The sequence below is a fragment of the Talpa occidentalis genome, unplaced genomic scaffold (assembly GCF_014898055.3).
Source record: "Talpa occidentalis isolate TD23 unplaced genomic scaffold, MPIMG_talOcc4v2.1 talOcc4.12, whole genome shotgun sequence".
In the NCBI taxonomy this organism is placed as follows: domain Eukaryota; kingdom Metazoa; phylum Chordata; class Mammalia; order Eulipotyphla; family Talpidae; genus Talpa; species Talpa occidentalis.
The window spans coordinates 48713521-48737978 of NW_023601212.1; the positions used below are offsets into that span (position 1 = coordinate 48713521).

General features: G+C 38.0%; 1 protein-coding gene and 1 long non-coding RNA gene across 4 annotated transcripts in view; both read left to right on the forward strand.

The window, feature by feature from the left end:
• LAMC1 (laminin subunit gamma 1) overlaps positions 1–24458 on the forward strand; it is a 127109-nt gene that overhangs the window by 49844 nt on the left and 52807 nt on the right. The gene's annotated exons all lie outside the window — the stretch shown is intronic.
• Positions 1856–17663, forward strand: LOC129145495 (uncharacterized). 2 transcript variants are annotated; one of them, XR_008551126.1, is made up of 3 exons: positions 1856–2199; positions 9301–9416; positions 17345–17663. It is a non-coding gene; the product is annotated as an uncharacterized LOC129145495 (long non-coding RNA). The 2 variants fall into 2 exon arrangements; XR_008551125.1 differs by lacking the exon at positions 17345–17663 and adding an exon at positions 10188–10313.

Sequence of the window (24458 nt, forward strand, 5' to 3'; positions counted from 1 at the left end):
CTTAAGGGGATAATAACCTTTTAGAGAATTAGGATTTTTTTTTTAGGGATTAGGAATTTGGGATTTTTTTTTTTCCTGCTTGAATTCAGGGGGAGTCTCTCTCAGTTGATTATCACCTTGGCAGGTTTCTTCTATTAATATGTAAAGAATTGTTGGACAGGCAGAAAGGGTAGCTGAGCAGTGGGAAGAGGTGAATTAAAGGAGGGAAAGCCCTGCAAATGATGGCTGGTTGGACAATGAAGATGTGGGATTGAGCACTGATGTATTATTCCCTGTGGTGGTCTATGAAGTTGTGTGGGAGACATTTGTTCTAAATTTCCTGTTTCATCACACCCTGCCACCTGCTGTGTCGCTATACAAAGTAACAGTACTTTTTGAGATTGCTGTTTAGGAAATCATATTTTATATGTCAGGAAGCCAATTTTTTTGTTGTTCCACAAAAGGTTGATCCAGGAAATGTCTCTCAAGCCTCTAGATTTGAAAGTTGAGGTGTATTTGTGTTTGCGTGTGAGTACACACACACACACACACACACACACACACACACATAGTCAAGGTAGGGAATTTTGGTGATTGATGCAGGAAGAGACATAATGAGTAACTTGGAGTGTGTGTGTGTATAGATGTTTTGTTTACATGTAGGCAGATGAAAATACAGTATTATAAAACTATTAACTCCTGTGGGGTTTCTCACTTGAAAATTGAAACTATCCAGATATAGCTGTTAATTTAAAATGACACTAAGAATAGTACAGCTTGAATTTTTATTTTCTGGACACGGAGAAGACTTGAGACTCAACTGTGGTAGTTACTTTTTGAGGTACATGAGTAGACCCTGCACAGTCCATTCTCATTCACAGATTTAGTATTTGCAGGTTCTTCTACTTGCTAAACTTTGTCATCCCTATGTCAATATTCATAGCACTTTAGGGACATGTCTAGAACAGTAAAAATTATAAGAATTGACTGCATTAAAATTAGCAGCTTATTGGTCCTGGTCAGGGGTCAGGTAGGTACTTGGGTTAACATGGGGGCATGTTAAGCTTTTTAAGATTAAAAAAAAATCTCTTGAGCATTAAAAGAACTGTTTGGGAGCTAAGGACAAATAATAGCACATAGGTAAAGTTTGACTTTCTGAACCTTTAGAGTTTCACTTTATGAAGTCTGTTATTTGGGGGCACCATTTGTGGTAATGTGACCATGGTGAGCTTCTGAGTATAGGTGAAATCTTGCTGTAATACATTCCAAAGACTGTGAGGTGTGGAGACATTTAATTCAAGTGGTCCTGGCAAAGACTGCAGACAGTCCTTTAAATATCTTGGACTCCAGAGGTCCTGTCTTTGTTTCTGCTTCATTAAAGGTCCCGAGTCCACAGTCAGGGAACTTTTCATTTCACTGGTTTTCAAGCTCTATTCGTTTTATAGATGCCTTTCTTAATGGGAGTAGACACTTCTAGAGTCAATCTGGGAAATATGAGAAATCGGAGACAATTTTCCCACACTGCTATTAAGCCGAGAGCAGTGAGAGAAGGGACGTGGGTGTGGTGAATGGCTGTTTTATTTTGGTAGAGCCCCTTACAGGACAGAGTCAACTTGGGTATCATTGCTCAGTGTTTTCTTTTAATAGACTGAAAACAGAGGTTTTGCTTTTTTTAAATTCACCGGTGACCTTTATTATCCTTCCCCTTAAATTTATCTCATTTACTTTTGTCTGAAGAACATGTCTTAAACCACCCTAAAGAAACAAATATATATGAGAAGTTTGACAGTATGCCTGCTTTATCTTGTCTTGGTCCCAGGTTCTTGCCACAGAGCTTCAGGAACATTCAAAATTTCTTGAGTGATGAAGTGTGTTTGTTAAACTGATGGTGATTTGTGGTGGGCTTCTGGATAGCTTGAAGGTGGGAGTTGGTCAGCAGAAAGACCAACCATATGATTACAGTGTCACACTTTGTGCCAGCCTGAATCAGCAGAGGGAAGGACTCGAGACTGAACTCACCCAATGGGCAGGGATTCAGTTGACTTTGTCAGTGTAGTGAAACCCCAGTAAATACCCTGGGTACTGTCATTGGAGCTTCCTGGTTGGTGAGTACATTGATGTGATATTCCTACATTCCACTAGGAGTCTGCACAGAAGCTCTGCATTCCCCACACAGCCACCCTGTTTCTCTCCCCTTGTGGCTGTTCTTCATCTGTAATTGTAAGTATAGTCCATCCTTACTTAATGTTATTGACAAATTCTTGGAAACTGCTACTGTGATATCAGGTCCTCAAATAATGTTATTTCACTTAGTATTGGGTGGGATTTCTTTTATTCTCATCAACATTAAAACTACATCAAACAAAATGATGTTACTCAATAACCTGCTATAACCTGTGAGTCTAGTAAATTATTAAGCCTGAGGCAATCATAAGAACCCTAAAGTTATAGCCAGTTGGTCAAAAGTGTACGTAGTCTGGGGACTCCTGAATTCAAGTATCTGAAGTAAGGACAGCAGTGTGGAGAATCAACCTTAAATCTGTGGGAACTAATGCTAGCTGTAGGTGTTAAAGTCAAAATTGTATTGTAGTAATCTAGTCAGGGGGAAAATGGAGTGCTGCATTTATGTATAACGTGGAAAGTTCACTTCTAGCTCATACATTTTATAACATCTTTTATTGACAGATTTTTAAATATTTATCAATCAAATGTATGTAAAATATCTCACTGTAGTTTTTGTATTCCTCTGATTAAAAAAAAAAAAAGCCTGAGCTGCTTTTATTTATTGCCTATAAATGTTTCCTTTCTTCCTTGTGTTTTAACTTTTTTTGGTGTGTGTACCCTCTAGGGTTTCCAGTATGACATTTTGCTAGATACCTTTGTTTTGCATTTTTATGGAATTCAGCTTGCCATTAAAAGTGACTTTGCTAAATGCTTATTGTTTTGGGTTAGTAACCTTTGTCAGGCTAAGAAAGTTGTCTATTTTTCTTAGTTTGTTGAATTTTTTTTCATTGAAGAGTATTGAATTTAATCAAGCATCTTCCCTTTGCCTATTGAAATGACTACATAATTTTTCTTTAGTTTGTAAGAATGATAGATTACACTAACATTTAAAACCCTGTTGAACCAACCTTGCATTCCTGCAATAATCCTGACTTGGATGTGCTGTCTTTTTTAGATGTTACTAGAGAGAACTTACTTCCCTATTTGATAATGTTGAGCTAGTCTTTTTAGAAAAGTCCTTCTCAGTGGCATAAAACATCTCAAAGTCCTAACCAAGTAGGTAGAAATTAACTTAGAAAAAGGCAGGAACCATAGAGCATATTTTCCAATCTAAAAGAGATAGTTGCAAAATAGCCTCACAGGTCGTGGAAGCCAGTGTCAAAGTCTGGGGCCCATTAAAGGACGCCATGTGATAACCCTTTGGTCAAGGAGAAAATGGAGGTAATACCATCCTGCCAATAGATTAGAGTCAGTTTTGTATCACTTGGGTAATCCAGGGACTCTCAAGCTTTGAACTTGGATTAAGGTTGAGCCAGTTGGGTGTCACTACCAGGTACCTGTCATAAACAATTGAGCTTTCTTTTGGAGGGAGTTACTTAGTGTCAATCATATATATTTCATAGATATGTATATATGCTTTTTAATATACAATGTCCAGCACATAAAGAGAATCAGGCATATAAGAAACCAAGATATAAGGAAAGGAAACTATTTTGCATAGTCTATAAAATATGTGTTTTGTATATTCAGAAAAGGACAAGTTTGAAGATTTCTTCAGGGGATGTGGTAAAATGAAAAGGTGATTTAAATTTGAAAGCAATTGTATAATTCTGGGACTAAAAGTATATATTGCTGTATTTAATTTGCAGAATGTTTTACATTCATAGTTTTTTGTAACTGATTATATCCTATAATTTGTCTTATTACTTACCCCTCTTTGGTAGTTACTATATTAATTTTTTAAAGTGAGTGGAAAAGTTTTCTTTTCCTATTCTCTGAAAGAACTTTAAAGAGTAGTTTAATTAAAATTGAAATGAAATTCTTATTCATATGGAATCACCAAAAACCCTGAATAGCCGAAGCTCTCCTGAAAAAAAAAAAGAAGGGAAGGGAGGCATCACACTCCCAGACTTCAAACTATACTACAAAGCCATAATCATCAAAACTGCATGGTATTGGAACAAGAACAGACATACAGACCAGTGGAATTGAATAGAAAATCCAGAAATAAACCCACAGATTTATGTTCAACTAATCTTTGACAAAGGAGCAAAGACTATGCATTGGAGCAAAGAAAGTTAGTTCAATAAATGGTGCTGGGAAAACTGGGTCGCGACATGCAAAAGAATGAAGCTTGACCACTACCTCACACCATACACAAAAATCAACTCAAAATGGATTCAAGAACTAGACATAAGACCTGAAACCATAAAATACATAGAAGGAAATATAGGCGAAACACTATGTGATATTCACATCAAAGACATCTTTACAGACACATCACCCAAAGCAGTGATAGTGAAGGCAAGATAAACAGCTGGGACTACATCAAATTAAAGAACTTCTGCACAGCAAAAGAGACAATAACAAAAACAAAGAGAAACCCCACCAACTGGGAGAACATTTTTGCACACAACACTAATGATAAAGTTCTGATCACAAAAATCTGCAAAGAGCTGATGAGACTCAACAACAACAAAGAATATAATCCAGTCAAAAAATGGGCAGAAGAGCTAAAAAGAAACTTCTCTGAAGAGGAAATGCAAATGGCCAACAGGCATATGAAAAAATGTTCAACATCACTTGTAATCAGGGAAATGCAAATCAAAACTACCATGAGATACCATCTTACACCAGTGAGAATGGCACATATCAAAAAAACTAGCAACAACAAATGTTGGCGAGGGTGTGGAGAAAAAGGAACTCTTCTGCAGTGTTGGTGGGAGTGCAAACTGGTCCAACCACTATGGAGAGCTGTGTGGAGATTTCTTGACCTACTAAACATAGAGCTTCCATATGATCCAGCAATTCCACTCCTAGGTATTTACCCAAAGGACACAGAAACATCAATTCCAAAGAGCACCTGCACCCCTATGTTTATAGCAGCACTATTTACAATAGCTAAGCTTTGGAATCAACCCAAATGCCCAAAAAGAGATGACTGGATCAAGAAGATGTGGCACATATACACAATGGAATATTACTCAGCATTCAAAAAAGATAAACACGTGCAATTTGCAGCAGCATGGATGGCGCTGGAAGGGATCATGCTCAGCAAAATAAGCCAGAAAGAAAAAGAAAAATACCGGATGGTCTCACTCATAGCAGGAATCTAGAAAACTTAAATAAGGGACCAGGAAAATGAATAACTATAAGAAAGTGAAAATCAATATCAACAAAAAACTATGAACCAGAGACACTCTATGGGGGTAGGGGGCGGGAGGGGAGAGATTGGGGTCAAAATAAGGGGGTTGCAATTGTATGGGGAATATAAAAATAAAATTTATTATAAAAAAAAGTTCTTCAGTATATAAAAAAATTAAAATGAAATTCTTCTTCAAGTGAGCTACATAGTGACATTAGTTATGTGTCTTTTATAGACTTGCAAGTTAATTAGACTTACTTACAATTTAGCAAGTTGTGCATTGAGTGTGCATAATTTCTCTCCTTCATATAGTATTATCAAGAAAAAATTATGAATTTTCTTTCTTATTCTCTTATGCTCTATAAGGCTACAACTGAGAAAAGGCTGAGGGGTTTGCATATGGAAAAAAGTACTGTTGTCCAAAAAGTACATTCACAAAAGTTTACACATGTATGTGGTTTGTTCTTTGATCATGTGCAGAAGAGAAGAACATCTAAAGTGTGACAGGCATAGTTTATTAAGCAGTTCCCTCACTCCCACCACCATATTCACAGGGGGACTATCAGCTTGTAAAGGACTCCAGTCCATAGAAACCTTGAGTTAGAGGCTGTTCTCTGTAAAATAACTTTGAACCCAAGTTGCATGTTCCACTAATGAAGAGGAGTCTGAGGACTCGCCTGAGGAAGAGCTGGGCAGATTCCATTCTCCATTATAGAAGACTATGACATTTTATCAATTAGCAAAGTGATCCTTTTTATTCTGGCCTATTAGTTTTGTGTTTCTTAATTCACAATCCTTTTGTAGTATATAAGAAAAAAATCTCAGAAATTCTCTTTTCAGTGCTGCAACAGTGAAAGATGAAACCTTACCTGCATCAAGTAACTAAATGGAAATAATTGAAATCTCTCCCATTTACCTACCTACCTTTGGATGTAAAGATTGGCCTTTATCTCATTTAGTTTTCAAAAGAAAACTCCAAAATTCAAGCACAGCCTCAATCCCACGTAAATCTCCTAGGTTTAGACTGAAATAAAGATTTATTCACTGCTTTATTTTTCTTGTCTAACAATATTTTCCAAAATAGATGAATAAAATTATACATACATTTGAACAGGGAAAGAATGTTTAAGTTAGGAGAGTACCCTCAGGATATCTCAGTAGCCTACCCAGCATTCGTGTTCCTTTGCAAGTGTGGGTTCCAAGTAGCTCTTTGATGCTAAACTTTTCTAATCGAGCACACTTGCAATAAAATATTTCCTGGCATACACCCATACTGTAGGTATAGCGATTAACTTACATATGACACACATGTATACTGTATAGTATATTCTATAGTCAATAGAAATTTTAGAAGGTTTCTAATATTTTCTTCCCAAACATCCCGGTTGATCATCTTGTTTGCTCATTTAAAATTTAAAATTTTTATTTTTATTTTTATTTTCTTACATCATTGTGGTTCCCATAGTTCTTCCACCACCATATCACCTGTGAAACATCACCATAGTCCCTTGTTCTCTTTCCTCCTGTTTTGATACCCTTCTTTCCCCTCGCTTGCTGTATGCCTCAGATCTATATTCTGCTGGCCAGTTTTGTCTTTTTCTTGACCTTCTGTTTGGTTTCTCTGTATTCCTTGTTTGCTCATTTTGGGTACCAATAACCTGTAGTCCCTCTCCTATACTATTTGTCCCCCGAGATAGCGAATTTACAATTTCTAGAGTTAGCCCATTGTGGGTATGGTGTTAATTTACATAGTACAGTGATTGGAATGAATAGCTCAAATATTTGGCAGAGAAAAACTCATATCTTTGGAGAGTTTGTGAAACTTCGTTTCCTTTAAAACAAATTCTTCAGTGTTTTGACTTGTACCTCTCAGTTTGTCCTGTATGGATAGGAAGGGTAAGAGATAGTTCAATGACAGCTCCTAAATCTCTTGGCACCCTGGGACGTATGAATTCAGTGGATTCGACATCATATTGTCTGGCCAGTTTCTATAAACGTTTCTGCAGCTGTCATAAGCAACATATTACAAAACCTCATTCTGTCATTTTACCAGATCTTATAGCTGTGAATAAAGAAAGAACTTGGCCATTCCTTTCCAACACCGAATCTATAAATATGCCTCTGTAATGGTAAAGAAAAATGGAAATGAAGAATCCATTTTCCCTTTGAAAGGTTATTCACTCACCAGACTTTCTTGGGACTGTTAGACACAGTTCACATTAATGCCTTCCATTTGCCTCTATTCCTGAATAGATGAGAAGGACATCTTGTCCAATTAAGCTTCATTATTTTTAGTTTGATTTTTCTAGTAAGAAACAAAAGAATGCTCTCATGGGGTTGGGGGTTGATGAAAAGTGAGAAACATGAGGGGAAACACCTCAGTAGTTTTATTTCATTATGTATCCAGTGTCTTGAGTAGTTTATAATCCCTTGCTATCTTTGTCCATCAGCCTAGGGAAACACTGGAACCAAGCTAGGGATTGGGTTCTGGACAGGCAGGAGGGGTCGCTCTCCTCTTTCTGTTCCCTTGTTCTGCGATGGCTGAGCACCAGACCTCATGTATCAGCATGTCCTACTTCACGACCATGATAGACCTTTAGTATGAGGTGGTTTACGTGGACCATGCTTCTTCCAGTTCCACTTCAGTGCAAAGTGGGGGGTCTCCACTTGTTTCCTTACTTTTCTGCCATCTCAGTTATTAATTCCTCATGTTGAATGGCCTCTGTAATTGATGTTATTGGTTTGATCATGGTTCTTGAAGCTTTGATACAAATTTTGACAAAATCACTTGGACTTGAAAATATAGTACATGGTCAAAATATTTTTACAAATCTCAGCATGTCCCTCCCCACTATTTAAAGCCCTGTCCTAAATATTTGATCACAGTGCTTAACCTAGTTGTCATCTAATGACTGACCTTTTTAGTGCACTCTCTTGAAATAGCCTGAAAATCCAAGATTGTGCTTTGAGTTTGTTTGGGTAACTGGTGTTAATTAAAAGGTACTCAGTTTGGGTTGCCTTTGTCCATTTTATAGAGATCAGAAGTAAGAACCTAGAAAGTGAAAATGGGCTCAAACCTAAATTTTCCTTCCATTTCTCCCCACTTTTTGGAAAAGCTTGTACGTTTGTTGAAATGTGGGAACTTGGGGATTCCTTTTGTAACAGGGTCATTCTGCCCTGTAACTCTTCGAGGAAATGAATGTCTCCAGAATTTGACTGATTCTCAGCAGCATCTCTGCTGCCACCCCACTGGCCCATGCCAGCCTCAGCTCTTGCCTGGGTCATTGCAGCGGCTCCTGAGTGGCCTTCTTGCTTTGCCTGTTGCCTCTTGAAGGTCTGTTCTGAACAGAGCTACCTGAAGGGGCCTCAAACCCTGCAGTAGCTCCCACTCACTCAGAGTGAAATCCCAAGTCTTTTTTATGTCTAGAAAGCATTTTATAGTGTGTGCCCCACTTGGACAAGTGGAGGTTCCTTTGAAGTACTTGGTGGAATAATTCTATAGCATTTTCTTTTTATACTGCAGTTTCAGACATGATCCATTCAGTCATTCTGAACAGGGGAGGCTGATGGTTGTGGACATCAGTGCTGGCTATTTGTAAAAGCCTTTTCGAGTGCCCTCTTTCCTGTTCTGTTCAGTTTGTTCTCAGAACTGTTACTTGTGTTGATTCACTTTTATCAGTTTTCTCTCTCATTTCTGGAGCTTATCTGTTTAGAGCAATAAAATTCTTAAATTTATTCAACTCTGTTAATTTTTTTTAACCTTTTAAAGGTGTATTTTGCTTTATGTTTATTTGTGTGTGTGCATCTTAATGTGCTTTTTTCTTTGGCAACTTAAATACAGATTAAAATTATGAAAGTTATTTATTCAGAAAGATTATCCTTAACAGGAACATTATCTTATTTGTTACTTTGTTATTACTAATTTTGGATCCCATGAATTTCTGTATCCACAGAGGAGGTGTTAGCCGCAAAGATCACTTTGGAAAGTCAGTTGCTTTTCAAAATGCATTTAAGTCTAAAAGCTCAAGTAATGAGATCAGATCCTCAAATCCCTATGTCTGGAGTCAAGGTGAGGAAACTAAACTTATAATAGGTGAATTAATTTTAATTCATTTTTAAATTGTGGTTAAAGGCAACACGGAGATTTTGGGGATCATGATGTATGCCTGTGATAGCAGAAGCTTTAGTGTCATATGAGAAATATTGAAAACAGAAAAAGGAAGAGTAAAAATGGACATTTAACCAATGTCCTACTCTTTGGGAGGGGAGTGCTCTAATTTTAGACAACTGGTCTGATTATTTTTAGAGAGAACTGTCTCTAGAAGAGAGAAGGGCAGTTTGCCATCATTTCATAGTACTGTTGCCTGAGAAAGTTCAACTTCCATTTTCTCCAGTTCTCTGCTTACCGAGCAACCTTCTGATCTCTACTTGGGTTCTCTGTGAGGACTTGCCCCGTACAGATAACTGGTCCCATTGTGTTTGACAAAAATAGTTCTCATCAAAACAAACATGTGCTCCTTGATGTGATGTATAAGTCAGTTGGGTTGGTTTAGCACAAGTCTTTTTCCAAGAGCCTAATCAGTATTCGATGGACTGATAAAAGTTATTTCATATTTCAGATATCTGAATTTGAAAAGCCGAAGAGGAGATAGTTTTGCTTGAAATAACTAACCAGTATTACCAGTCTTTAGAATAGATTCCACAGACTCTTGTGGAATAGAAATGTGTTTTTATTACTGTAGTTATCTTTTAATGACAGGGTAGCTTATTGTATTGAATAATGACAGTAACATGAAAATATAAGAGAAACATTAATTATATTGACTGTTTTTTTCCACAGGTGCTATGTAAGATGCCATGATGGTTTGTTCAGTTTCTAAGTAGAATCCTTCTTTGTTTTAAATGGACCAGTATGTTACATCTGCATTAAAATAGCTTGATGCTAGTGCTAACATTTACGTTGTTAGATTGTGTGAGTCTGCTAATTTTATTTTATGTTGTGAGATTGGTCAGATTTTACTTTATTAGTTCCCCTCCCCCGCCCCGCCCCCCTTTGCTTAGCTTTGCTGATTTAGACTTAAGAAGCTGGCCTTTGAACAACTTTTTGGCCATACAAATGTTCTTCCATTTTAATAATTTTGAATGAAAACTCCTTTTGAAAGACTATGACAGAGTTGATTTGACCTCTAAAACAAGTCTTTTAAATGAAGCTCAGTAATGCAGTAATGCTCTTTTAAAAATTAATAGACTTCATTTTTAAGCAGTTTTAGGTTAACAACAAAATGGAGCTGAAAAGTAAGAGATTTACCAGCCTCCACCCTCCCCCCACTCACACAGAGCCTCTCGGGTTTTCAGGTCCCTTACCACAGTGGTACATTTGTTGCATAATAGATGAAACAATACTGACACATCAGTATCCCCCAGAGTCCATGGTTCACATTAGGGTTCACTCTTGATGTTGTACATTCTTTGGGTTTGAACAATACTTAATGACATCACGAACACTGTTGTTGTAGCAAAGTTAAGGGAGTTCACTGACCTAAAATTCCTCTGAGCTCCACCTATTTAGCCATTTTTTCCCTTCTAAATTCCTGGCAACCATTGACCTTTTTATTATCACCATAGTTTTATTTATTTATTTTTAACGGAAAGTCATGGAGTTGGAATCATAACAGTATGTAGCCTGTTCAGGTTGACTTAGTTCATTTGTTAGTATGCACTTGTGTCCTCCATGTGTTTTCATGACTTGATAATTCTTTCCTTTTTATTGCTTAATAATAGTCCATTGTATGAATCTACCAGTACTTATTTCCCAGTTCATCTCTAGCAGGGCATTTGCTTCCAGGTTTTGGCAGTTTTGCATGTGCGGGCTTTTGTGAGGACTCAGTTTTCACCTTGTTGGGTTTAATACCAAGAAAGGTATTTGCTGAATTATATGGTAAGAGTGTGTTCAGTTTTTTAACTGCCGAACTCTTCTAAAGTGGCTGTGCAGTTTTGCATTCCTACCAGAAATGAATGAGGACATTCCTAAAGAGATTGGCATACTCTACTTTTTTTTTTTTTTTTGATGACTTTCTTGTGAGGGTATCATTATGGCAAAGGACTTTGAAGTTGAGGGATCAGGGTAAAATGGCTGACTGTTTGATCCTGTGTCTCAACTTCAGCTATGATATACTGTTGTCATTTTTCCTATTGTAGATAAAGTGGAGCAAGAAAATTATTTGAAGTTATTCGAGATGCTCAAAGTCTCACATCCCTGCTATCTCTGCCACTGAGTCTTCCAACATTTTTAGTTTTGTTTTTTTTTTTAAGATTTATTTATTTATGCATAGAAGAGCTGGGGTACAGGCCAGAAATGCAGGGGATGAGAGGATTCATCAGAGAGAGCGGGGAACAGAACAGGCAGACTGATCGAAATACACTGCTGAGGGGAGCAGCAGGTGAATCAGGAGAGGTCTGCTGCACCATGTGGGTTGCTTCCTGGCTGGCCGGGGATCGAACTCATGCTGCAGTGGCTGCGGGTTACCTCACAGCGCGGTGCTTAACCCTTTGCGCCACCAGGGAGGCCCCAACATTTTTAGTTTTCACAGTGACCTGTGCAGCTAGGAAAACTTTGAAAGAAGCAAAGAAAAGTGATAACTTTGAATTGGTACAGAGTAAATAAAGAAGAGAGAAAATATTCTTTTCCTCTAAGCTGTATGGAGGACCCTCAAATTACTAAAAATGGAGCTACCATATTATCTAGCAATTCTATACCTAGGTCTCTACCCAAAAATATTAATTTGAAAGGAAACCTGTACTCCTGTGTTTATTGCAGCACAATTTACAGTAGCCAAGATATGGAAACAACCTAAATGCCCCAAGACAGATGAATGGGTCAAGAAGGTGTGATATATAACACACAATGGAGTATTACTCAGTGATCAAAAAGATAAACGCGTGCCATTTGTAGTAACATGGATGGAGCTGGGAGGAATTATGCTCAGTGGAATTAGTCAGAAGGAAAAAGAAAAGAATGAGATAGTTTCACTTATAGGGGAAATGTAGGGAAACCGAGCAAAGGGTCAGGAAAAAGACAAAACTAGCAAATTATAGATCTGAGAAATACAATAGGGGAGGAGGTGGGAAAGGGGTCAAAAGAGGAGGGAAAGTACAAAGAAATATGGTGATGGTTCATGGGTAGTGTGGTAGTAGGAGATTTATAGGGATTATACCTAAGGGGAGAAATTTGTGTATTTTTAAATATAAGTACACTAATAATTTGCTTTCAAATGAATAATAAAAGTTTTATCATAAAGAAAAAATAAATTGTGTAGGATAAGTTAAACTTAAATTGCATTCTGTTAACCAATATGATTGCATTTCTATAAGCATAGTTATATTGAAATAAAGCATTAAAAATTGAAAAAAGGAAAATATTTTTTCCCTCACGCAATTCTGTTACCATCAAGGATGCATTCCATACAACCGCTGTATATTAATCTCTAAACTGATGTTCTTTCATTGTACCAGTTGAGGATAACTCATTTGTGTAGGGACAAAAGTGGGTAGAGAATAGAAGAGTGTCAGCAGGTCATCCCTTTACCTGGGTGACTTGTAGCTGGTCTATAGGAGCAATGAAAATTCATATCTGGACACGTGGCCAGACTGTCACTGCTCGCTGCTAACTTGTGTTAGTATTTCTGGCACTGATATTTTAGAATAGGTGCTACTCTATTAAATATTGGTTAGTTCTCATAAAGAACCCCCTTTGGGCTATCATTTTGTTTCCTGGAGTCATATCATGAAATTTACCATATACATAAAAGATAATCTCAAATAATAAGTTATTTCTCATTTTCCCTTTCAAAAGATTTTTAGAGAAGGCTTTTGCCAGCCTAAATCTATCAGAACTTGAGGGATGTAGATGAAATAATGAGAGATCTCTATTTAAAATATTTATTAATTTGCATGTTTTAAATCAGATTTATAAAACATTAGGATGGAACCATTTTACTCCAATTCTTTACATATGTTTTAGGGATCGGTGGTAATTAAAGTACTTTTTGAGCCATCAGCAGTTTTCCTGATCTTACGGTATTCATTTCCAGAAATAAATTGGGATATAGTACTTTTTAAATTTGTATATGATTGCTGCCATTGGAAATTTTACTGTTTCACATAATAATCGTGAAATTTTGTTCTTCATTTCTTCTATTGGCTTACAATATTGCCATTTACTCTCCTGCATAATAAAATATTCTTTAAAAGGCTTATTTTTGACAACATTTAGCATTTCTAATTTTAAAGCCATACCTCCCAGGGATAATTATAAAAATTTGGATCAATTTTTTTGCTTCTTAAAAAGCAAAACTGAACACAAAAACAAACTTCTAAAATGTATTGTCTGAGGTCATTTCAAGCTAATTTGATTTCTCCACAGTAATTTGTGGTTTAAAATGAACTAATTGGGAAACTTCGTAAGAAGTAGAATACAAAACAGTTCTCCCTGACCTGAGAGGATAATTTAGGGGAGAAATTCTTTTGTTTTATTCAGACATAGGTGGTATTTAGAACTAGGCTCTGTCTTAATGTGTACATATATTCATATAAGTTGTTTGTGGGTTTCTTACAATGCTTATTTTATTCTGGCTTTAAGAGTGACAATGACAAGCGTTTTACTCAGTGTGACTGTTCTTAAAGTTCATATACTAAAGCATCACAAGAAACACTGAGTGGAAGTGCAGTTAGAGGTATCTATCACTTTGGTGTGTTGTGTCAGAACTACACATTGTATTTACTTCAGTTATTCAGAAGAAAAAAATCTAAATTATTCGTAACTACTTTTTAAAAGTTTATGAAATCATCTATTTGGTTATCTGATCAGTCTGCCCTGTTTATTAGGCCTTTGCTAAAACTTGGCATAGCCTTCTCTGTTGCACTTTGGAAACATTTTGAGCACAGAGAACACATTAATCAATATACTCTATTACTTTAGGTATTCAGTCTGTGCTTGGAGATTATATTAGGAAGTAGGTACCACTAAAATGGTTCATAAATGTGGTTTATAAAATTCTAAAGATACAGAAAATCAGCGAAAGCTGGTTCCCGCTTGTGCTGTCTCCTCTGATTCCTGTTGTCTACCACTTAGCCCCTCTCCCTGTAAGTTTTTTCTTCCGGGCCTTTCATTTGTCATAGTAATATCTTCTTTCCAGGTTCACACTGGACATTTAAGAACTTGGACTGCTAGACTTAGCATGTGTTAATTTTAAAGAGGGTTTGAAACAGTACTAAGTCTAAGCAGGCAAATTACAAAATATAATGCATATTTAAGAATACATAGACAGGCCTGTTTTATGGTACATAACACTTCCTTGTTATGTGGTGGACTTGCAATTATATTGCTAAGGAAAGCAGGGAGAGAAATCTGGAGAAGGCTGCCTTGACTTATCAGGATGGATTCTCTGTGCAGTAATGTGCTACATGGCTGCATTGCAATTCTAATCCGCCTACATGTCTAAATCAATGGGGGCTTTGTTCTGGACTTGTGGAAGAATGCGGGAGCCAAGTAGTGGTGGGAGTTCAGTTAGTTCCACTGTTTCGTAGACTGGGCTAATTTTCAGAAGAAACTAGACATTTACTTCTTCAAGTGAAATGAGCAAGAGCAGAAAATCCAGTCTTTCTAACAACTGAAGAATTTGCTTTAAAACATGTCATTTTTCCCTCATGCTATTAGATATGGACAGAGATGTTTATTTGTGTGGAGCCTAGAGATTATACTGCTATATCTTTTGTGGACGTAGAAACAAAGAGTTAACTTTTTCTCATTCAGAGTTGGAGGCAACTATTTGAAAACCCTTAAAAATGGAATCTTATAATTTCTGTAATCCTTTGCATATGAATATAAACTTGACTAAGCACAGAATGTTGACGAAAGCATTGTATAGGCTCAGAAAAATCTTTCACTCTTTACAGAATTGAAATTGACTGGAAATGGGCTGATATTTCATGTCTCTAGTGTCATTTGTCTTAGTGAAATCAGTTCCTGGGGCATTTAGGCATTTCCTTGAATGTTGCTCTAGGAAAAGAAAGTGTTGGAAGGGTCTCGTGAGGGAGGTATCCTTAGAAATGTCACTTTAAGTGATAAGATTGTATAATTAAATTGATTTGGAGCTGGATGTTAAAGTTAGTCTTGTCAAAACTCTTCATGTTCTGGATGAGAAAACAGACATATGGTTGCTACCTGGTGTAGTCCTCTCACTTTGCATTTTTGATGATTTGTGTCTTCCCTTTTCATAGCATACGGAATTTTTTTAGGGCAAGAATTACCCCCCTGCCCTGCAAACAGTACATTTTAGCATATGTTTATAAAATAAATGAATCAGTAAATGAATGAAACAAACAACAAACCAGACTTACAGGGTCACTCTCTTTCCTGTTGGGTTATCACTCATTTTACTAGTCAAACACACTTCCTTTGAAAGGCAACAACAACAGTAGATCTTAAAATAAAGGGGAGAGGGTAGCAGGAGACTGGGCAAGAGTCCTGGTCCTCAAAAGCTTACAAGTACGCATAAACAAGAAATGGGAAAAAAAAAACCAAAAGAGATAATTTCAGATACTGATAATCCCCTGAAAAAAGTATCATAATCATGAGACACAGAACCGAGTTTCCCAATAAATATCCAAAGGTTTCCTCTCTATTAAAATGTCCAACCTCGGGCCTCCCCTGGTGGTACAGCAGTTGAGCGCTGGGTTGCGAAACTGCCTGCAGCCTCTGTAGCACCGGTTCGATCCCAGGCCACCAGCAAGGGTCCCACATGGCACGCAGACCTCTCCTGCTGTGCCCACTGCTCCCCTCAGCAGTGTACCTCGATCTTTCTGCCTGCTCTGCTCCCCGATCTGGCTCTGGTGAATTCTCTCACCCTCCCAGGCTTCTGACTGTACCCAGTGCTTGTATAAATAAATCTTTAAAATGTCCAACCCCTTCGCACTGGGCATCTGTCCATTTACCCTATAGAGAGGAAATTCTTGTTACTACCATGAAGGTTTATCCAGTGTTGGATAAAGGGTGGTTGAAGGAGTTCTTCTGGACTCAGAGCTGTTAAAAAGGACTTCTGTGGAAGGGTTAGTGCAGGCAGGGTTGATGCTTCTGGCCCTCTTAAGGATGCCATGTTGATGAATGGAATTTTTGCCCTTGAGCTTTAGGAAAACCTTTTTTTTTTTCTCCCTTTGATCTTGTTAAAGACCACCACATACAAAGATTCTTTTTTATACTGCCCTTTTTAAAATAATTGGAAGGTCTTAAATTTTATGTCTTTGTCCAGAAAACGTGTTTTCATTGTAGAATTCTGACCTGTTGTGTTTGGTAGATAAGTCAGCCTGCCAGTAAACAAATGTTTATGAGCATTGTCTTTGCCAGTGACAGTGCCTGAAAGATTGTAGTGCAGTGTTTTCCAAGTTGTGGGTAACTACTCTCTAATGCACCATGGTGAGAATGGCTTGAAAAATACTATATTATAGAGGATAACCAAGGAAGCATAGATTCTTTGCTTTTGAATAAATTAAACTCTTATAATGGAAAAGAAGTTTATAGAATTAATGATCAAGTACTGAATTATTTGATTTCCACAGTGAGTGCTGTGTGTTTAGAAAAATAAGATGAAAATACAAGGTAGAAGTGTCATGGAGAGAGTGGCACTAGGTCTCAACCTGAAAAGACAGGTAAGGTTTGGAAGGAGCGAAGGCTCAGGTGTGACTCAGAAGTGAGAGATGGTATATGGTTAAAAAGATGGCAAGACTGGAGTAGAGGTTTCAGCTTACTTGGAGAGTTTTAGGTGATACATGGTTTGGTGATATGAAATGAAGCACAATTGTTCAGACTTACGAATGCTTTGCAATAACATGCCTGAGGAGTTTGCACTGGATCAGGTATCCAGTGCGGATTCATAAACTGGGGAGTGGAATGATGGAAGGTGGGTTTATAGAATATTTTCCAACTCCTTCCTAACTCTTTAGTTGCAGGACTCCTAAGGGAATTTCTTCTTGGTGGGTGTTGGATACCAAGTCTCTGGCATGAGATCAAAGAGAACTTGAGAAGACTTTGGCTGTTCTCCAGAATGTAAATAGAAGGTAGAACAAGTCCCATTGTGGCAACGTGAAATACTCCCATGGGTGAGAGCTGCAGCACTGTCTCTTTGAAATATGGCTAAGGATGGATTTGGAGAACATTTCTTCTGCTATCACTGATAAATGTTTGCTCTCAATGTAGAAGGAAATGCAGATAAGAAAGTCTCATGGTTTTGAAGTACTGGGAATCTGACTGACCTACCTGAAATATGCTATGTAAATAATTTGTAAGATGGTCTTCTCTTAGCTCTCAACAGCCCCTCCCTAAAAGGGGTGTATGCATAATTTATAAAACAAATGCAGGAGTGATCATGGAGAATTTTCCCGCTCTCTGAAAGGGGACATTGAAACTCTTTATTGCTTTCCAACTAAAGAGAAATTTAAAACAAATATGGCTCTGAAATTATAATGTACATTAAAAGGAACACAATTTAACAAGATTTAAACAGAACTATGTAATAATTTGGATTGACTTCTGGTTAGAAGTTTTGATTCTTTGTTGCTGTAGATTATCAAATGTTCTAAATTGAGGCGCACAAGGATTTAGTGTTTAATCCAAGTCATTATAAAAAATAAACAGATGCTTGCATGTAGGAGTAAGATTGTTTACAAATAATGTAGGGAGATTGCATATATCTTAGATATTTTGGTGGGGGGTGAGGTAGTCAGAAACAAATAGCAAGTCTAAGCACAGCCCCTGATAGATTGATAAAGGGAAGCAGAGAACACAGACTGACTGGTTTCTAAAAGATATTGTGTGTGGAGCCTACATTTCCATTTCTCTGCAGAGGGGGGGGGGTGAATGAAAAATGAAGGGGGTGTATTCGTTTTACTTATCTTAGGAAGGCATCTGCTCATAATCAGTCGCTTATGGAGAGAGTGCCAGCTGGCAGGGTATTCTCGTGATGTAAATTGTCCATCCGCTCTGAGAGGAGAAGTACAAGGAGGCCTGTGTGTAAGACTGACTTCCCACCCAGAGGACAAGGGAGGGAGGTTCTCACAAAGACCTAAATGAGATTTACCCGAATTTTCCACTTTCTTTACAGTTTTCAACATGTCATTTTCCTTGCTCTCCCAGCTAAGATTGCTGTTGGGTCTGATTAATCAGTTTCCCTCCATTCATTGCTGCCACTGCCCATGAAGTCTCCACTTGGGGAGGTCTGACAGGAGCATCATGGGAAAGATGGTGCTAATTTTTCCAGCAGTGCTGGTTTCCTTGTCTTTGTGTTTGACTTGTTTCATTTTCTTGGGCTATCTAGGAGTTACAGGTTAATATCACAGATTTGATTTTTGAAATGAGTTAAATCTCTAGCACCTTTTAACTGCTAATTCTTTTGCTCGTTCATTTACCAGGGGGAAAGAAGTGGCCCTCTTTTTATATGAAATAATAAGTAGTTCTAGGTATCAACTATGTTTGAATTTTTTTATCTTGTAAAATTTCTGAATAGACTTCCTCCTTCATTTTTTAAACATAATATTCAGGTTTCCTTGGACTAAATTTTAAAGCAGTATGCCTGCAGGAAAGAGGGTGAAGAGGTTTTAGTTAGAGATCTCTGTTTTCATATTTAAATTTCTTAGATCTCTGTTGGCAAATTTTCACCTGTAAAGGACCACATCATAAACATTTTATACATTCTCTCTCAACAACTACTCAGCTCTGCCCTCGAAGCCAGAGAGCAGCCATAGATAAAGTGCAAATGAATGGGCATGGCTTAGTTCTGGTGAAACTTTATTTGCAAAAAAAGGTTGTGGACTAGAAGACCTACAGTTTTCCAACCTTAGATTCTGAGCCACTGAAGGTGTGGCTGAAGTGCTAAAGTCTGGAAGCATTTTCAAAGTATTTCAAGAGAGAAAAGAAAAGCCCACCCTATAGATCAGGTGTAAAATTGTGAGAAAATTTTAAATCCAGAATATCAAGTCTGTTTGTATGGTTCTTCAATTATTTGAACTCTTCCCCGTTCTCTCCTACCCTTTGTCCTTCTCTAATATCAATATGCCCCTACACGTGTGCACACACACACAAATACCTGAAATTTCTTCTTAGAAAAGTAAATATTTCAATACTGGTCTTTAACTGACATAATGTAACACCCTCCCTGAAAATGCCAGCATTACCCGACAGAGTCTGGGTTTAAACAAGTCTAGGCTTCTAGACAAAGAAAAGTGTTTTCTTATCTTTTTGAGTGTATTGAAGCAGAAGTTAACTCATTTGCTTCCAGATCTGTTCTTTGTCCTTGAGAACTGCTCTTGTGTCATTTTATTAAATATTAGTAATTGTTGGGAGGAGGGAGGAAGGATAGAAACCAGAGGAGATGAGGAATTAAGTTTACAGGGCTTCTTGACCACTTTCTGTATGAAAAGAACAGCACTCTGGAACCTTCAGAAGTAGGTTTTCTCAAAATCAAATACATACTTCTACTTGCTGGGCATTAGGGCCTGATATAAGATAGATGATGGAGGAAACATGAAAAATAAATTAGGGCGCTGGTCAAGTCACTCCATACCTTCATGGGTAGGGAGTGAGACGCACCAGCGGAGTTTAACATCTATTTGTGTCATAACGAAGATCGCCTGCTATTCTGGCCCACTGCTCATGCCTGCACAGCTAACACTTGCGAATGTCACCATCACCGGTCAGGCACACCCGGGTTCACTCTGCTGTGCAGCTCCATAGAGGGAAGCCTTTTCTTACCTGATTCTTAGAAGGCTGAGAATCAGGAGAAAGAAGCATTTATAGGAGAGCAATATTTCTCAATCATAATTGTACCTTTTATCACCTAGGGCGCTTTTGCTAAAAATGCAGATTATTGCATCTCATCTCTAGAAGTTCCATTTTGGTGGGTTTAAGGTGAGCTACCAAAATACTTTTAAAAGCAGTCAGTCTGGTACCTTATTGTGGACCAGACTGGGGAAGCTACTGTGGCAGGAATGCATCGAGACCTGGGTTGGCTCTAATGGAAAGGAACCTTATGGAGTGCCTTCCTGTTTTGAATGATTTGATACCATATAATTCTTTTTGATCTAGATATTTCAATGATCCTGTTAATATCCATTATATCGTCTCTCTTGAGAGAAATCTTTGGGGATGCTCTCCTAAAGGACATTGTTGTGAACTACAATAGGTCTCTTACCTACTGTAATGTATCTATATCAGTAAAGAAAATCCTCACCGTTCAGTGTAAATTCAGCTTCTGTGCTGGCTCATTGCTATCACTATAGCACATGTCCTCTTCCCACCTTAGAAAGGAACTTCTTGAACTCCCTTTTTGCCCCTCCAGCTACCATGTCATTTCTCTATAGCAAAATTATTTGGAAAATTGCCCTTTTTAGTTTTTTCCAGTCTCATGCCTCTAACCCCAACATTCTTTGGCTTTCCCCTCCATCATTCTCCCAAACCAGTGGTTATCAAGGTCAGCAGTGACCACCAGTTGTTAAACACAGTGGCCAGTGCTCAACCTTCACCTTTCTTAGTCTTTCAGGAGTATTTGACTCAGTTGGTCATTCTCTCCTTGAAAAGCTTGTAAAAACTTGGCTCCTGGAATTCTACTCTATTGAGTCTTCTGCTTCAGTGGCTGTTCCCCTTGAGTCTCCTCTGCTGGAGCCTCTCTGCTTCCCCGTCTCTAAGAGCTGGCAGGTCCCCAAGACCCAGTTCTGTACCACTCTGGTCTGTAGCTGTTCCCTAGTTGTGTCTGTCTGTGGCTTCACTACTGCCTCCTGATGAGTTCTAGCCTTCTCCTTCCTGCCTGCACCTCTTCCTGAAATCCACACTTGTATATCTTCATTGCCAACTTAGCATCTCCTCTTAGATGTTTCATAAGCATCTCAAACATATCCAAAACTTCACCCCCAATTTCCTTGCTTTCTATCCCCACTCCAGTTCCTCTCATATTCTTAACTCTTTCAGTACATGACAGCTTACACCTCACATCCAGTTCATCAATAAAACTGATGTACTCTACCCTCCAGATATGACCAGAATCTAATCACTGCCAGCCACTTCCACCCTGGACTAAGCTACCATTATTTCATGCCTGGATGATTGCAAAATGCTGTGATTTATTCTCTTATCTTTCTGTAATCTTTTGTCAGTAAAGCAACCAGAATGATCCATTTATAATACTAGTCAGATCATGTTACTCCTTTATACAAGATCATCCAATGGGTATTCACCTCATTTCAAATAGAAGCCAAAGTCTTACAGTGCCTTATAAGGCCCTATGAGACCGGCAGTCCCTCCCTTCCCTCAGCTTCTCCTTCCTCATCCCCTGTCCTTGCCTTCCTGCTCCCTCTGACTTCACCCACATTATTCTCCTCAGCTTTCCCTGGAAATTGCTGGGTGCTCCTGCCTGAAGGCATTGGCATTTGTTATTCTTGGAATACTCTTCTCCCAGATGTCTGGTTCACTTCTGAGCTCTCCTTTATCCGTGTCAGCGAGGCCATCTTTGATAACTATATAAGATGCACACCTTCCCCAGGCCTTTGGCTTCCACTTTGTTCTTTACCACATCATTCGTCACCTTTCCCATAAGATTATTGTTTGCTTTCTATCTCTCTCTTGCCTACACAGGCTCCATACCTCACTGGACGCTCTGCAAAGTTGGGAGTAGTCTGCCCCAGTGCCTAAAACAGTGACACAATAGGTGCTCAGTTAATATTTGTTGAATGAATAGAATTGAACTTGCAATAATTATCCAGACCAGTTATGGCTATTATTCTTGATATAGAGGTGACTGTGATAAAAATAAAGCAATTGTGAAAACTGCAGAAGACATCATAAGTTTTTAAGAGATTATATATTATGATATTCTTTCATTTCTTTGTTTGAGGCAGATGCAAATAGTATGTGATGTAGGGGAATAAGGGACCATGTTGTTTGGAAATTAAACTGCAGAATAAAAGGCATCATAGCAAAATAAACGACTGGGTATTCTAATAGCTTATTACAGTGGACTTTTACTCACTTAGCAAATAGTGGAATATGGAATAAATAATTAGCCAGCTTTCTATGGCGTTGTATGTATTTGTGAGAGGGTTCATTAGAGTTGACCTTAGCCTATTATTGCACCACTGTGCCCCCAAATTAGATTTTTTTCCCCAGCAGATTTTCTCACCATTCTTCTACTGTTCTTTGCTTGTCTGTTATGATTGCAAACCAAAATGCAGCCATTCTCAATAGTGTAGGGATGTCATATAACAAGAAATAGTTTCCCAAAAGTAATGGTGTCCTTTTCCTTTCTATATCTTAACAATTTTTAAATTTGGTTCATTCATGCAGCTTCTGTTTCATTGCCTTTTTATTTCTTAATTTTATTTCCGTAGCATTTGTATTTGTTTTCTTTTTGTGGCTCCATTAAATTCCATGTCAGTCGATTTTGTCTGTAGTTGGAAGTGTTGTTCAGCAGAGTGAGTGGATTTTTTTGCTTCAGCTTGGCTGAGTGGGAGTGAATGCTGGCTTCATTCCTTCAGCTCAGCTCAAGGATTTCAGGCATGTCTGTGACCCACTAGCCTGAATTAGGCCTGGTATTGAGTCTTGCAGCATGAGGTTTCAGTTGTTAATGAAGGCATGTGCCCAGTACTTGACTTGAAACTTCGCTTGGGAATCTTTTCTCTTCTGGTGAAGTTATCGAATAAAATGACCATGATATACAAATTAGAATAAATTTATCTTATGTTTTGATCATGAAAAATGTCATAGTAGGCTTCCCTGGTGGCGCAAGGGGTTCAGACACAACCTATGAGGCTATCCACAGCCACTGCAGCATGAGTTCGATCCCCGGCCAGGGAGAAACCCACATGGTGCAGCAGACCTCTCCTGACTCGTCTGCTGCTCCCCTCAGTAGTGTATTTCGGTCAGTCTTCCTGTTCTGTTTCCCACTCTGTCTCTGATGAGTCTTCTTACTCCCCCGGGGCACCTCTGGCTTGTACCCCAGTTCTTGTATGCATAAATAAATAAATCTTTAAAAAAAAATGTCGTAGCGTCCAACAATAATTTGTACCTGTGAGACATTTACCCTCCAAATGTGCATGATAGTCTAGCATTAATGTGTTTTCTCTCTGTTCATATAACAGCTGCCCGATGATCTCATGTTTAATTACTGTGTTTGGTTGAGTCAGTTTTGTCCCTTCAGTTTGCTGAAAAGCAAATGGTATTTTGGGATATGTCACTTGGGCATTTAAGCAGAAAGATTTTATTTGAATGCTCTTACACTAGATCAGTACCATGTCCTGTTCAGTTAGTAGGGTATTAGAAAGAGGCTAAGATGATCTCCCTTGGTGTAAACTTTAAATTTGGTACTTTAAAGAAACATCTAATTTCCCTCAACTAATGGGTATGACTTCCCCCAGTTCATACCAATTTTTTTCAAAACTCTTATTTTCCCCTTAGCTCCATTGTTATAGCCATGCCACAGTTTTTATAAGTAACCTTTGGTATGGAATTTATAGCTTTTTTAAAAAATCCAAAATGATTATCTTCTCTTTTATCTACCTGCTTTGTTATATTTCATCATGGCAGCTTGGAATTGCAATACCCCCTGATCAGCACTGCTTACCTCAGCTTGTCTCTGTCACATCAGAGACCATAGAAAATAGGAAGTGTTTGCTGCACATACTTGGGAAGTAGGAACCCTCGAAGCTTTTTATTTATTCATTTGAAAGGAACACTTCATAAAATTGTAAATTCCTTTACATGTTAATAAATTCCATTAAAATGAAGGTTACTTATGAAGCTATAGTGTTACTTGTCCTTATTCAGAGTTGTGCTGACTTAGATCTACTTTCTCTGTGGGATTGTCCTTTGAACTGGTGGCATTTCGCTGATTGATAAGAGAGAGGCCACGAAAAAGGAGCACTGAAATTTAATGGAAAGGGAAAAAATTATGATTTAAAAACAATCTACTTTTTTTTGAAATTTTTTATTTTCTTACATCGTTATTCATTTTTGTACAGTATACGATTTCTCCCCTCAAGTGTAGTTCCGGTAAATCTCCCACCACCACATCAC